The following is a 12,917-nucleotide window of genomic DNA, read 5'->3' as shown; positions in this document are numbered from 1 at the left end:
AGAGCAGGACTGGGAAGGCGGGAGAAACTGCTCATGGACGTCTTGCATCCAGGCAGCTTTCTGTAAGATTCTCTCAGTGCACAAGTTCCCTTGAGTTGTTAATGTACGTGCAGCAAGAGGTTGACCAGAGCACAGACACCTTCACTAGAGCCAAGGAGATAGAGTAAGACTATTCGTTATCTAAGACCATGTTGGCCAATGACTGCAGAGATTCCTGGATCTCCCTCGGAATGAGCCATTTTGTTGGCGAGGTGGTTGATTGGGGCCCTTAGGTTGGAAAGAAAGCTTTCATGCTCTAAGTATCGAACACAGGGAATCAGCTTCCCAGCTCCTTCCTTCAAAGACCCCAGAACATTCTCCCCAAATCCCTGCTTTTGTCTCCTGGTGGGGGGTGTTTGTGTCTGGGGCGCTGGCATTGTATACAATGAAAGGGGTAATCGAGTAGCCCAGGGAGCAGGACCCACAGTGTTTGAAAAGAGTCTGGTACCTGGTGGGGAAAATCACAAGGAGGGAGGGTCCCAGTTGGAGGCATTTCTCCTAACAGGCCCTTAGAGACATTGGAGGGGGATGGGGAACTCACTTTGCAGAGGAAAGCACATCCCTTTGGTGCACAGATGGTACCTGAGTTTGGGTTCTGTAACCGCTCTCCTGGTCGCTCGGCCCCATGGATGAATAAAGTCACAAAGCAATCTGTCCATCTGAACATTAGTTTTCAGGAGGTGATGGAGGAGCTGTCAGGGAGGGGCCATAGAAGCACTGGGAAGGAGCTTGCAGGATAATCCCGGGATGGGTTCCCCACAGTTACCCTCGGGGGAGATGCATGATCGTGGGTGCACCTGGCCTGTGACCCTCCTGTGCAGCTGGTGCACGTCCCCGAGGTGACCTTGCGGCAGTTCTGAGAGAGCTCACACTCGCCCCCACAGTCTTGGAGGTACAGGTCAGTGTCCCCACCTCAGGGATGTAAACCTGGCCATTGTGGGAATCTCTCTGTGGTGATGTGTAAATGTGAGATCCTTCCCAGCCAGGAAGCAGGGGACAGCGGGGTCAGGGTAGTTGCCCTGGGGGTTGGAACCCTCAGTAGAAAAGGGGAGGGCCCCAGAGAGGAGACGGTGACCTGTGGGAATGGGACCCTTGCAAAGAGTGCATTAAGCCGCATCTGTGGGCCATGCCGGGGGTGGGGAGGACACCCAGCAGTCCTGGACACCCCCATTCCCCGCAGAGTTCCCTAGTCTACCAGGAAGTTGTCTCCCTCATTGGTGAGGGCCCCCAGAGTAAGACCAGGAAAGCTGGGAAGAGCAGCAGGAGCAGAGTCCTCATGGTGAGGAGAGGAAATTAAGATGCTTTTTTCTGCATTCCTTTGCATCAAGACTCCCAATTCCTCTTTGCCTTTGAATGGGCTAAGCCAGGGGAACTCCCCCCGTCCCCACCTTCCCCCAGCTAACCTGGACTGTTCTGCCTCAAGGCTCTTGGGACAATCCCCACCTGTTCCAGCAAGCATTAGCTAAAGATGTAAGGGAACTGGAGCAGCCCTGCAGCAGACTTATCCGATTTGTGGATGACATTTCGCTCTGCAGCCCCACCAGAGAGGAGTCCCTAACAGCGGCCACAAAGCTCTTCCATTAAACATGCGGGAGAAATTCTGCACCTACTGCAAGCTGTCCCTGAGCCCAGAGAGGTCTGGGCCACATTCTGCAAAGGGCCCCAGAGGGGAGGTTCCCCTCAGGCTGAGGGAGACAGGCCGGCAGGTTCTGCTGCTGAAGCCGCTGCCCTTTCACCACTGACTGTGGCCCCTTTAATCCCGGCTGCCTGAGCCTTTTGTTCCTTCCTATGGCTCATGGGAAAAGGCTCTGGCGGGGGAGCGGGGGCACAGCCTTTCTCCCTCTGGTTTCAGCCGCCCTCAGACACCTCTTAGTCAGAGGCAAGTCTGCAAACTGGTCTCTGTCTGCTCCAGGCCCCGCCCCTGGGAGAAATGTCTCCATTCCCTGGGGCAGGGCGTTTTCACTGGCCACGAGCTGGGAGAAGATCAGACTGGGCCCAGTCTGTGCCCAGGGCAATCCTGAGGGACACCCTGTGTATTTCCTGGAATCTGGGTGAGGATCGTGTATGAATTAGGATATGGGGTGGATCGGAATGATGCTTCATTAGTAGCTCAGATCCTGCACCATGCAGGAGTCTCCATTTGCTTTTCTAACAGAAAGAATCAGAGTATTACAGGAGACTGGCAGGAATCAGGAGTTTAAACTTAAGCAACTTTTCAATCAGAGGTTGCAATCCTTCTCTGTCTTCCTGCTTACTTGGGTCTTGGAGTCTCCAATTAATACTCTTGGATTCCCCCACAAATATAGAGTAGAAGGTATCTAACCCCTTATTGTACAGATGTCTGCAGCAAACGCAGGGGAGAGCATCCAGCCACACTGTGCAATGCCCCTGTGACAATGAAGGCGCAGCTTCCCTTCTCTGAGTTTTGGTTTCCCCACCCCGGAGTGAGAGCAACACCCCTTGTAGTTGTGTGAAGACCCAAAGAATTAGTAGCCTCGAAAGCCCTTTGCAGGTTTCTGCGCAGATGTAGTGGAGCTATGTCTCACACACTACCCAGAAGTTAGCCTCAACACATTTTGCCCAGACGTTGGGTGGGTTTTACAAGATGTGACAGAAGGCTGCACAGAAGAGGGGCCCTCAGAAGACCCAATGCACTGGCTGGGCCATGCCGTTGCCGTGTCCAAAAATGGCCCATGACTCCCTCGTTGCCTCCTTAGCACAAGCATTCCTTCCACAATCCATCTTCAGCCTACTTTTCCACCTGGCTTCCTCTTACTACCCTTCACACATATTACCTTTCAACTAAATTGCATTACTTTCTCTCCTCGTCCCGTCCTCTTCCATCTTTGTTCATTTCACCACTGAATTGCATTTCCATTTTCTTGTTATCTGGAAACTTGTTGAAATTCAGGGATGCCCTGGTCCCACACAGATTTCACAGGGAAAGTGGCAGGGTCTGAAAAGGCGCACAAAGAGATCATTTGGAGGTTTGAGCGGAAAGAATTGGGTCCCAGCTTCACCATCACGTCTCTCCCCATTACCGGGATGGGACAGGAAGCAACAATTAGGAAGGAACGTGGAAACAATAGGTCCCCACACCACCAAGGCAGGGGGAGGGTTTCCAAGAATTTCTAGAGTTTCCCCTCAATTCCCATCACCCTTGGGGGGCGGGGCAAGTGGGACCCAAGTGGGAGGGCTGAACCTAAAGAGGGGCCCCGGTATCAAAGAGAAATGAGATGGGGACCTGCTATGTCCAAACCCTGGTTCGGCAGTGGTGATGAAGGAAGGGGGGACCTGGCGGAACCCCGGCCCTTCAGTCCAGGTCCTGAGAAGACTAGAGGGCAAGACTGGGGGTGGCGACTCTACCCCTCTATGGGCAGTCCCTTCAAGTGTACTTCCTGTTTGCATCCAGGGAGACTTTTCAGAGGGCAATTCCTCACCCAGTGGCCCCACCTTTTGCACCTGAAGCATGAACCCTGGAGCCCCTTGGAAATAGTGGCGGCCAAAATCTGGGCCTGTTCTTTGTTCCTTGCCCTGCTCCTGAGATCCTCCTCCACAGTGGCAGCTTAATCCCTATTACTGAACACCCCGAGAGCAACTGCCAATAACTGAGTGATGGGAGTCTGGGCCCCAGAGCCAGTTTCTGTGACCTCCGTCTCATATCTGGGGAATTCTGACCGATAAAACGCGTCCCCTCTGGAGAAGTGGGGCCCAGATGAGGGTATTCCCTCGTGGCCTCTATAAGGCGACCCCGAAAGAGGGAGGGGGTCTCCTCAGCTGCCTGGGTGACCTCTCTAAGCTTGTCTTAATTCCCCTGCTTCTTAATCCCCCTCTTCATGCCCTCAATGAGGCAGGTTGGGAGATGGTCCCTCTTCTCTGTCCCTGCTCCCCTCCTGGTAGTTCCTCCTGGGGTCTGAGACGGGCACGGCTGTGGCTCCTGCTTGATATCTACCAGGGGACGAGGCAGCCATGCCATCCCCACACCTCTGGGCCAGGTCCCAGATCCTCCTTTTCTCCTCTGGGGTACAACAAGAAGAGATGATGACAGTAACATCTCCCCAGGGCAGATCGTACTGGAGGGAATGGCTTTAAACCCTTCAATATACTTGGTGGAATCTTCTGAATACAGGCCCAGTTTCTCTTTAATTGGGTAAGATCCGACATGGAGAAAAACACCTGCACTTTAAGAGTTCTTCTAAGGGGGCGGCTCTGGAGGCAATTTGGGAGCATCCTGCTGAGGGCTGTGGGGGGGAGATGCTTCTTGAACCCCCAAAGGAGTGAGTGGAAAAGAGGGGGTCATTCAGGGGATGCGTGTCTATCTCCAGTTCCCCTGCAGCAAACTTAACTAGCAACATTCTGCAATTTAACCTTAATTTAGGGTCCTGAGACAGACCCATGAAGCCCTGAACATAGGGAGCCTTGGTCCATCTACCCTGTCTCCTGCAAAATAAGTCTGGTTCCCTAATGGCAGTGGAATTAACTGAGCCATTAATGGCCATACCTCCTTGTTGTCTAACATACTATGTCTTCACAGTATTGCAAAAATAGATGAGCTTTTCCATTTTTAATCTTTCAGCCTGAATTTGTCCCTATTTTTAAGAGAGACTAAGGGAGAACTTCTAGGAATGCAGGAAGGAAGCTGACCCAGGCTTTCCCAATTCTATAGCTCTGCTCCAGGTGTCCCCAAAGAAAGGTGTGACAAAAGCTCTCCTTAGTAAGAGGGCCATTTGTCACCTGGGAGAAGTTTGTCTGTCCAAGCGACCTCAGAGAGACAAACCTGCATGAGGGCAAGGCCCCAGACTGTAAGGTAAGAACCTAACACCAGACAGCTCCACTGTGTGTGCCCCAGGACATTTGAGCTGTCTCTGCTGTAGAAAAGTTGGCGTGGTGGGTTTACCTCAGCCAGAAAAACCCTTGTGGATGAAAACCTCATGGATGGGCCACCAAATGATGAAGGATGAGGGCACTGATGGAGAGGATAGGCAGGAATGGGTGGGGCTCCTTCTCTCCAAAGCCTGAGTTCTGAGCCAAGGAATCTGCTAAACCCAGAGGCTATGGTAAAAAAGGCTTTATTAATAAAGAAACACCAAGAGGGATTCTCCTGGCAGGTATATCTTTCTCAAGGGAGAGGTGATTTGTAAAAAGCCATTTTTAAAGATCCATTTTATGTGTAAGTCAAAGGGAAGTCTCAGGTAAAAGTAAAATTTGCCTGGGGTTGTGACTTCCTCCAAGAAAGCTTATCTTGCTCTGAGAATATGCAAGACCATTTGGGTTTGTAGATCAAACAGGACTTTTTTTGGTGATTTCACATAATTTTACAGGCTCACTCAGGTCGCCCAGAGTTCACTCTCATAAGCATGGAGTGCCCTCATCCCAAGTGCTGTGCTCTATGAGAAGAGCAGAAGGGAAGTAGCTCAGAAGAAATGTGAGATGTGGAGTTAAGAGAATCCATCCAGATGTTCATATTTGTGCCGACCTGGGAAAGAGCTTTCTGAGCTTGGATCGGTGAATCAGCCACAGGCAGACAGACTCTGACTTCCTGATACCGTGATTTCATTTTGATGTCTCTTCAACAATTGAAGGAAAATAATTTTCTCCACACTTGTTGTACCAGTTCACAGATTCACAAATAGGCTCTACTCCTTCCCATGTCAACCATTGTCATGTGTTATCAACCTGGGATATTTGCCAGGAAGACAGAAAACTTCAGTGTTGTTTTTGTTTTGATTTCTCATTATTAGGGATTTGGAGCAAACTTGAGATCTACTTATTTCCTTTGGCCAAGTACCCATTGTCAAAATCTCTCGATCTTATAGATTTCTGTTTCCTACATTTCTTGGATAAAAGATGTCTACCAAAGACGCAAAGATAGTTTTTTCCCAGCAACAATTCTAGCTGTTGATATTATCAAGCGAAGGCTTCTCAATTTTGGGTAATCAAAATTGTTTTTTCCTTTGGGTTTCCTGTAGTTCTCATTAATAATCTCCCCACAAACACACACCTTGGACACAGTTATGAAATCTACTCCCAGTCATTTTGTGGCCCTTTGGTAAAAGTGTGTTAAGCTTGTTATTAGTGACAATAACCAAGCCTTATCTGGAATCCTCCTGATTTAGTGATATTTGGGGTACGTAGAAGGAAATTATATGTTTTTAAAAATCACCAGACCATGAGCTCAACACATGTAGCAGGAAATGCTTTCTAAACGAATGTTTTTCATGATCAATTTGTTTCCATGCAGGGGAGGGGCTGCCCAGAATTTATTCTCCTAATGACGTTTTTGGGAGGTCATTCATGCCTATGAGCAGAAGTGACAGAAGAGGTGGAAATGGGCCTGCTGCGCCTCCTCTTCCTTGTATCCAACTTGGGGTTTTCTCCCCCTTTTGAGAGTACAGAAGCTTATCAGTGTCAGAGAGGTAAATGAGGGCTGGGGAAATGGGAGGAGAGGGGCAGTTTCCTAAAGGGTGGTAGGGCATGAGGAACCCAAGGTTGTTTAGCTGTTTTCCTTCTTATGCAGAGACAATGCCATCTCTGAGCGATGTTTCCGCTTTCAAGTTCCCATAGGGTCTAATCCGTTGGAATGTTTGTCTTTCTTATGTCCACTAAGGAACATTTGGAATTCCTAGAACACTCTTATTTGGGCTGATAGGAATCTCATCTATGACATCATAATTGTTCAAACAAATATCTTAGGACTTTGGGGACGTGGGGTAAAGTAGGTGAAACAACAAGTCACTCTTGGAAGCAAGGAACTGAATGATTGTTGGGAGCAGGTGAATGCCAAGAGAATTCCCTTTAGCTTCTTATGTCACCTGTCCATTTGCAAGGGACCTGTCCCTCTGACATATTCTTTGATGAGAAAGCAGTAATTTCTTTTGATACATTTCCTAGCAATGAGTTCAGATCTTTGATCATTGAATATTGATCTGGACCTGTCCATCTGGTCTAAACCCTTTATTTTATAGAACAAGATGAGACCCTATAAGATCAGTCAAGTCAGATGAATGAGCATTGATGAAGTGCCTACTGTGTGCCAGGTGAGATGGGAAGTTTGGGCATATGAAGAAAGGCACAAGTCAGTACTTCTTTAAAGGAGTCCACAGTCTGAAAGTCAAACAAGATTTTATTTTTGTTTCTGTGGGTAATAGGGAGCTACTGCAGTTTATTGAATAGGAGAGTAACTTGCTCATACCTGCTCTTTAGAAGGAACATCTGATGTGACAGTGATCTAGATGTGAGAGAGACTTTGAGGCAGGGAGAGGCTGCTGAGAGGTCTCTGCTTCAGAGTCTCTTCCAAGGGGGTATTAATAGAGATCTCTCTTGTAGCAGAGAAAATTAGGAATACAGAAAAGAGAACAAATATGAGAGAAGCCCAGGAGATTCATTTAGCAGCACCGAGGGCTGGACATGGGAGAGAAAGAATCAAAGATAATAACTGGATTTCCACAGGAGATTCTGAGTGAATGGAGGTGACTTTGACCAAGGCAGTGAAATAAAGTTATGTTGTTACATCAAAAAATTTTTAAAGAGATTAATGTGAGCTAAGCACTGTCAGCCAGGAGAATACAAAGAAAGTACAAAAACCAGATCTGGTTCTCAAGCTCCTGGTGTAGGGGAGGAGGACAACATGCAAACAGCTATGGACCAACAAGAATTCCACAGGGTGAATTAGAGACAGCTGCAGAGGGCAGGACCCAAGCAGGAAGGGCTTCTTACAGAAGGAAGGACTTGAGCTGAGAGTAGAAGGAAGTCGGGAAAGCTAGAAGAAGAATATGCTGTAGGCATTAGGAATAGTCAGTGAAAATTTTATAAGTTGGAAATGGAGTGTTATGGATAACAGCATACATGAAGGGCAGAAAGGGTAAGAATACCAGAAAAGGAGGAAGAAGCCAGTTTATGAAAGGCTTTAAGAGCCAAACACAGCAGTTTATATTTGATCCTAAAGATAGTAGGGACCCACTGGAGTTATTAATGAGAAAAATGACATCCACTTGCTTTAGGAAGATCAGTTTGATAGCTGAGTAGAGGATGGGGAGAGAGAAGGCAGGGATATTACCTGACAAGGAAGAAAAGGTTTGAGGAGAAAGATGAGAAGCCCATTGGGGGACAAGTTGAGTTTGAGTTGGTGAGAAATCCAGCCACTGGTAGTCTCTATGCAACAGGTTCCGAATGACTGTACTGACTCCTGTAATGACTCCTTTGGTTTTCTGGAAGTCTTGGAGTAACCCTCTTTTCAGTAGCGTAATCACCACAATAATAGCCGGGTATTAAAGGCCAAAGTCTTTATTTTCTTGGAGCCTTTCAGACGGGCCTTGGTCTCAGTGGGGGAAGTGCAGAAGGATAGGCCAGCACCACGGTAGCGTGAGATGAAGTGAATGCCCCTGGCTCTGAGTCCCTTCTGAGTCTTTGTCTGGCCCTTCTGTGTCTGTCTCAAAACCATGAGTGCAATTCAAATGTGTAAGATCTTGCAGATTTCAATCTGAAAATATATGTTCATTATGTACTAAATAAGTAGTTAAGTGAATGTTTGGCTCAGCGATCTATTTATTGCTAAATAAATATGTCAATATGAAATAAAGTCCTTAAAGTTTTTCCAAACAATGCAAGAATAATTTGTTCAATTGTCAACCTGGGGCATTCTCTTGTGGAGTATTCTATAGATTACTGAAATTGAATCTGAAATATTTTCAGTATGGTACGGAGAAGAGAATTTTAATGAAATCAGTTTACTTAAGAGGGATTTACCTTGATGGGTATTTTGCACCTTGTAAGAATCCTTGTTTCAAGTTCAGAGTTCTGGCCCATAACACTTCTTTTTTTTTTTCCTGAGGCTGGGGTTAAGTGACTTGCCCAGGGTCACACAGCTAGGAAGTGTTAAGTGTCTGAGACCAGATTTGACCTTGGGTCCTCCTGACTTCAGGGCTAGTGCTCTATCCACTGCGCCACCTAGCTGCCCCCACCATAACACTTCTAAATAACTTATTTGGTATGAAAAGCTTCAGGCCATCTTATAGCAGTCTTTAGTGTACTGGTTTTTCTATCTCGGGCTACCCTAATTCCTGCTTGTTAGCTTTGTTTTATTCTAGGTTTTGGTCCCTTACAACTGTATCAATCAGCTTCAGGGATATTTATTCATAGCCCATTGTAATGAAGTGTGAGAATATAGCAATTCCTGAGAAACCCTATGGCTACCCAGCCTTGAAGTACCACAAGCACTGCTTGCTGTCAGAGAACAATGTGCTGGTCCGTAAAACATAGAATCTAATGTTAGGAACTACTCCCCCCTACTACCCCCCCAGTTGTCATAAATTTGGCACATCAGTGATTCTTTTCTTATAGAATAATCTTTTGACTTTTGGCACTTTGCCACTTTGGGTGGTAGAAGGGCAAAAATGCCACCAGAAGAAAGAAGACACCGTACTAGAAGGGAAAATGTCTTTTGAAGAGGAAAGACAAAAGCCAGGTCTGGAGTTCATGATGACTGTTTGATTCCTATCTCTCAGGGGAATAGCTCCCCAGTGCAGAGGATCGGCAGGAGAAGCACTAGGAAAAGAGAAATACACCAGGCAAGAATTCTTGGGAATTTGGGTTATCACCCTCTCACTCCTTCTGCTTAGCCTGGGCTAAAATCAGATGCTCTCAGCTCCTGTTTCATGCACCTTTGCTGAATAAGAATATTCCTCAGTTCCCTATAGGATTTTGCTGGGCAATCAGAAGCCAGATAATCTGCATTTTCAGTAGAGAAAACTGTTACTTGAAGATCCTTTTAGAGTGCTTCTCTCCTCCCAGTACCATCACAGAAAACATGTGGTCCCTATGATCTCCAGAATGTTTCTTCCCCAATATTTCTTCATTATCATCCTTGCTTCATTTCTTACATACTCAGCCCCAAGCAGGTTAGGCAGACTCTGTCCCTTCTCATTGATAAAGACCACTGGCCTGCCCAGAAGAAGGGACAGTGATAATGGTGAGATCTCACACTTGCACAGTGCTAGGCAATTTTCTTTTTAAAATTTTTTTATTATAGATTTTTATTTACAAGATATATGTATGAGTAATTTTTCAGCACCGACTTTTCAGTGAGAAAGGGTGATAGAGAAGTGGCCACAAGGACTACACACTGTATACCCTAGTAGAGTGTAACCTTAAGGACGAGGACCTTTTGGTTTGCTTTTTTCCTAATCTTTGTCTATCCATTCACTAATTTTGGGCTTTGCATATGGTAGATGCATAATGCTTATCCATGAATTAAATATTGAAAGCAGACCATGAGATTTTAGGAAATAACTAGGACAGGAGAGAGGTCTAGTGACTGAAATGAATGTTGGGAAGCCATGGTGGAAAGAGCTGGGGATCTGGAAAACAGGCATTAGTTCTGGGAGGAACAGGAAGGAATGGAGAGAGAAGGCTTTTATATGGATATAGAGGAAATTAAAAGGAAAGAGAGAAGAGAAGAGAAATTGGAGGAAGATGTTTGGGACCAAAAGTGCATCAAAAGCTACTTATTTAAAATAACTAGACAGTATAAGTTTGGAATGTTGCTTTGATATAAGAAATGTTGAGTTGGTGGATTTAGAAAAATATTGAAAGACTTGGACTTATGAAGGAAGATGTTATCCACCTTCAGTGAAATAGAACAAACAAGCATGGTATATCTTACAGAGATATACATGTGCATATATGTATATAATGAAAGCCAGTTATATACATATATATTTGAATATGTATATATGTACATATAAATATATCCGTTCGTAATTGTAACCTTCTGAGGGGAAAGGGAAAAAAAGAGTCATATTAAATGTACACAGGAAAGAATGAAGGAAAACCTACAAGAAAGCAAAGAGATGACAGACAGTTCTGAACATAATGTGTAGTGATTATATAGAGACTTTTTTGAAAAGGAAATTTATTGTTTTAGATTTTGAATCCTCTCTTATTTTCTGCTATGCACCTGTCAATGCATTTTTCTTTTTCAATTTTGTGTTTAAGTTATAAATAAATTTTAAAAATCATAACCTTTCTTACATATGATTGTGAATCAAGGTCACTTAACACTATGATGACTAAAGATTTAAGAGTGAAGATAGGCAAATTTTATCCCACATATTGCAGGATGTTAATATAAGAGCCTAATTTTGATGCCAATGCTGTTGTTGTAGCTCTCTTCTCTCCTCTCTCTCCCTGTCTCTCTCTCTGTCTCTTTCTCTGTCTCTGTCTCTGTATCTGTCTCTCTGCTTGTCATTTCCTATAATACTTTTACCTCCAAATATTTGTACAATATTGCTCTTATTATGTACAACATTCTCCTGATTCTGCTTACTTCACTTTGCATCAGTTCCAGGTTTTTCTGAAATCATCCTGCTTGTCATTTTTTTTATAGCTCAATACAATTTTTTCACAATCAGATACCACAGGTTGTTTGGTCATTCCCAAAATGATTAGTATCCGTTCAATTTCCAATTCTTAACCATAACAAAAAGAGTTACTACAAATATTTTTGTACAAATAGATCTTATTCCCTTTTTTATGATATATTCCCTGTTTTGAGATATAAACCTACTAGAAATATTATTGGATTAAAGAATATGCACAATTTTATAGCCATTTAGGTATATCCAAATTGTTCTCCAGAATGAATAATACTATTAAAGGGGAAAGGTAACTCAGCTTAGCTTCTTTCCCCTAAATTTAAAGGAGCAAGAGCAAAAGACTATAACAAAAAGCAAATGGTGAATAAACCCACTTATCCAAGCAAGACAGCAAACAAATCAGAGAAGCTGTCAGATTAGAACATAGTATAAAATACACAAGAGTAAATGAGCTTTTGGATTGAGTTAAGTTCAAAATTCAAAGAGGAAAGAAGTGAACAACCTAACTCAGAGGAGATCTTCTCTTATCTATCTTTAGAATTTCAAGCAAGTCCAAAGAAAAGACAGGGCTGATCTTTCATGCATACATGCCATTACAAAGTCTTTCTTCATTAACACCCTGGAGTTTCCTCGGTCCATATTTCTCTCTGAATAATTCTTCTAAAGTCTTTGAAGTCAATTGAGAAAATTAGATACTTAGTTTCCTCTGTCCATATTTCTCTCTGAATAATTCTTCTAAAGTCTTTGAAGTCAATTGAGAAAATTAGATACTTATCAAGCAAGAGACACAAGGGGAATCAATAAGATAATATTTATGAAACATTTTGCAAACTTTTAAATCTGTAAATATTATTATGATATATCCTTAACACATAAAGTCACTCCAACTGATAAAGTAAAATTTTGTAAGCTCTTTGTAGAACTTTTTATTTATCTCTATTAAATTAAATCTCATTCCATTCAATTCTTGTGTCTTTCTGATATGCTAATAACTTTTGGGTCCTGATTCTGTCACCCAATGTGTTAGCTCTGTTTCTCAGTCAAGACATTTGAAAATTCACTTTGCATGCCTTCTATGTCTTTATCCAAGGCCCTGATAAAAATGTTGAATAGAACAGGACAAGGAGAGATTCCTGCCATACTCTATTAGGAAACTTCCTCTAATCTGACATTTAGCCATTAAGAACTGATCTTTGGGCCCCAGCCATTCCACCTTTTCCAAATCCAGCTAACAACAATATATCTTCAAGTCCATATCTGCCTAACATTTCCCCAAGGGTAGCATTGGCGTCTTTGTCAGATTCTTTTTTGATTAATAGACTTAGAACATTTCTCTGATCCATCAGTTCTGTTATAGTGTCAAAAAAGTTTTATCCAGCATGACCTTTTTTTGATTATACAATCATTATTCCTTTTCAGAAAGTTCACTAACTACATTTTATAATGTGTTTTTAAAGTGTCCAGGCAAGACATTTCCTCTGGGGTCTTTCCCTTCTCTGAGATTCT

This window comes from Sminthopsis crassicaudata, chromosome 4, assembly GCF_048593235.1.
Source record: "Sminthopsis crassicaudata isolate SCR6 chromosome 4, ASM4859323v1, whole genome shotgun sequence".
Taxonomy (NCBI): domain Eukaryota; kingdom Metazoa; phylum Chordata; class Mammalia; order Dasyuromorphia; family Dasyuridae; genus Sminthopsis; species Sminthopsis crassicaudata.
The sequence above is the reverse complement of the archived record's forward strand: the minus strand, read 5'-3'. Positions refer to the sequence as shown.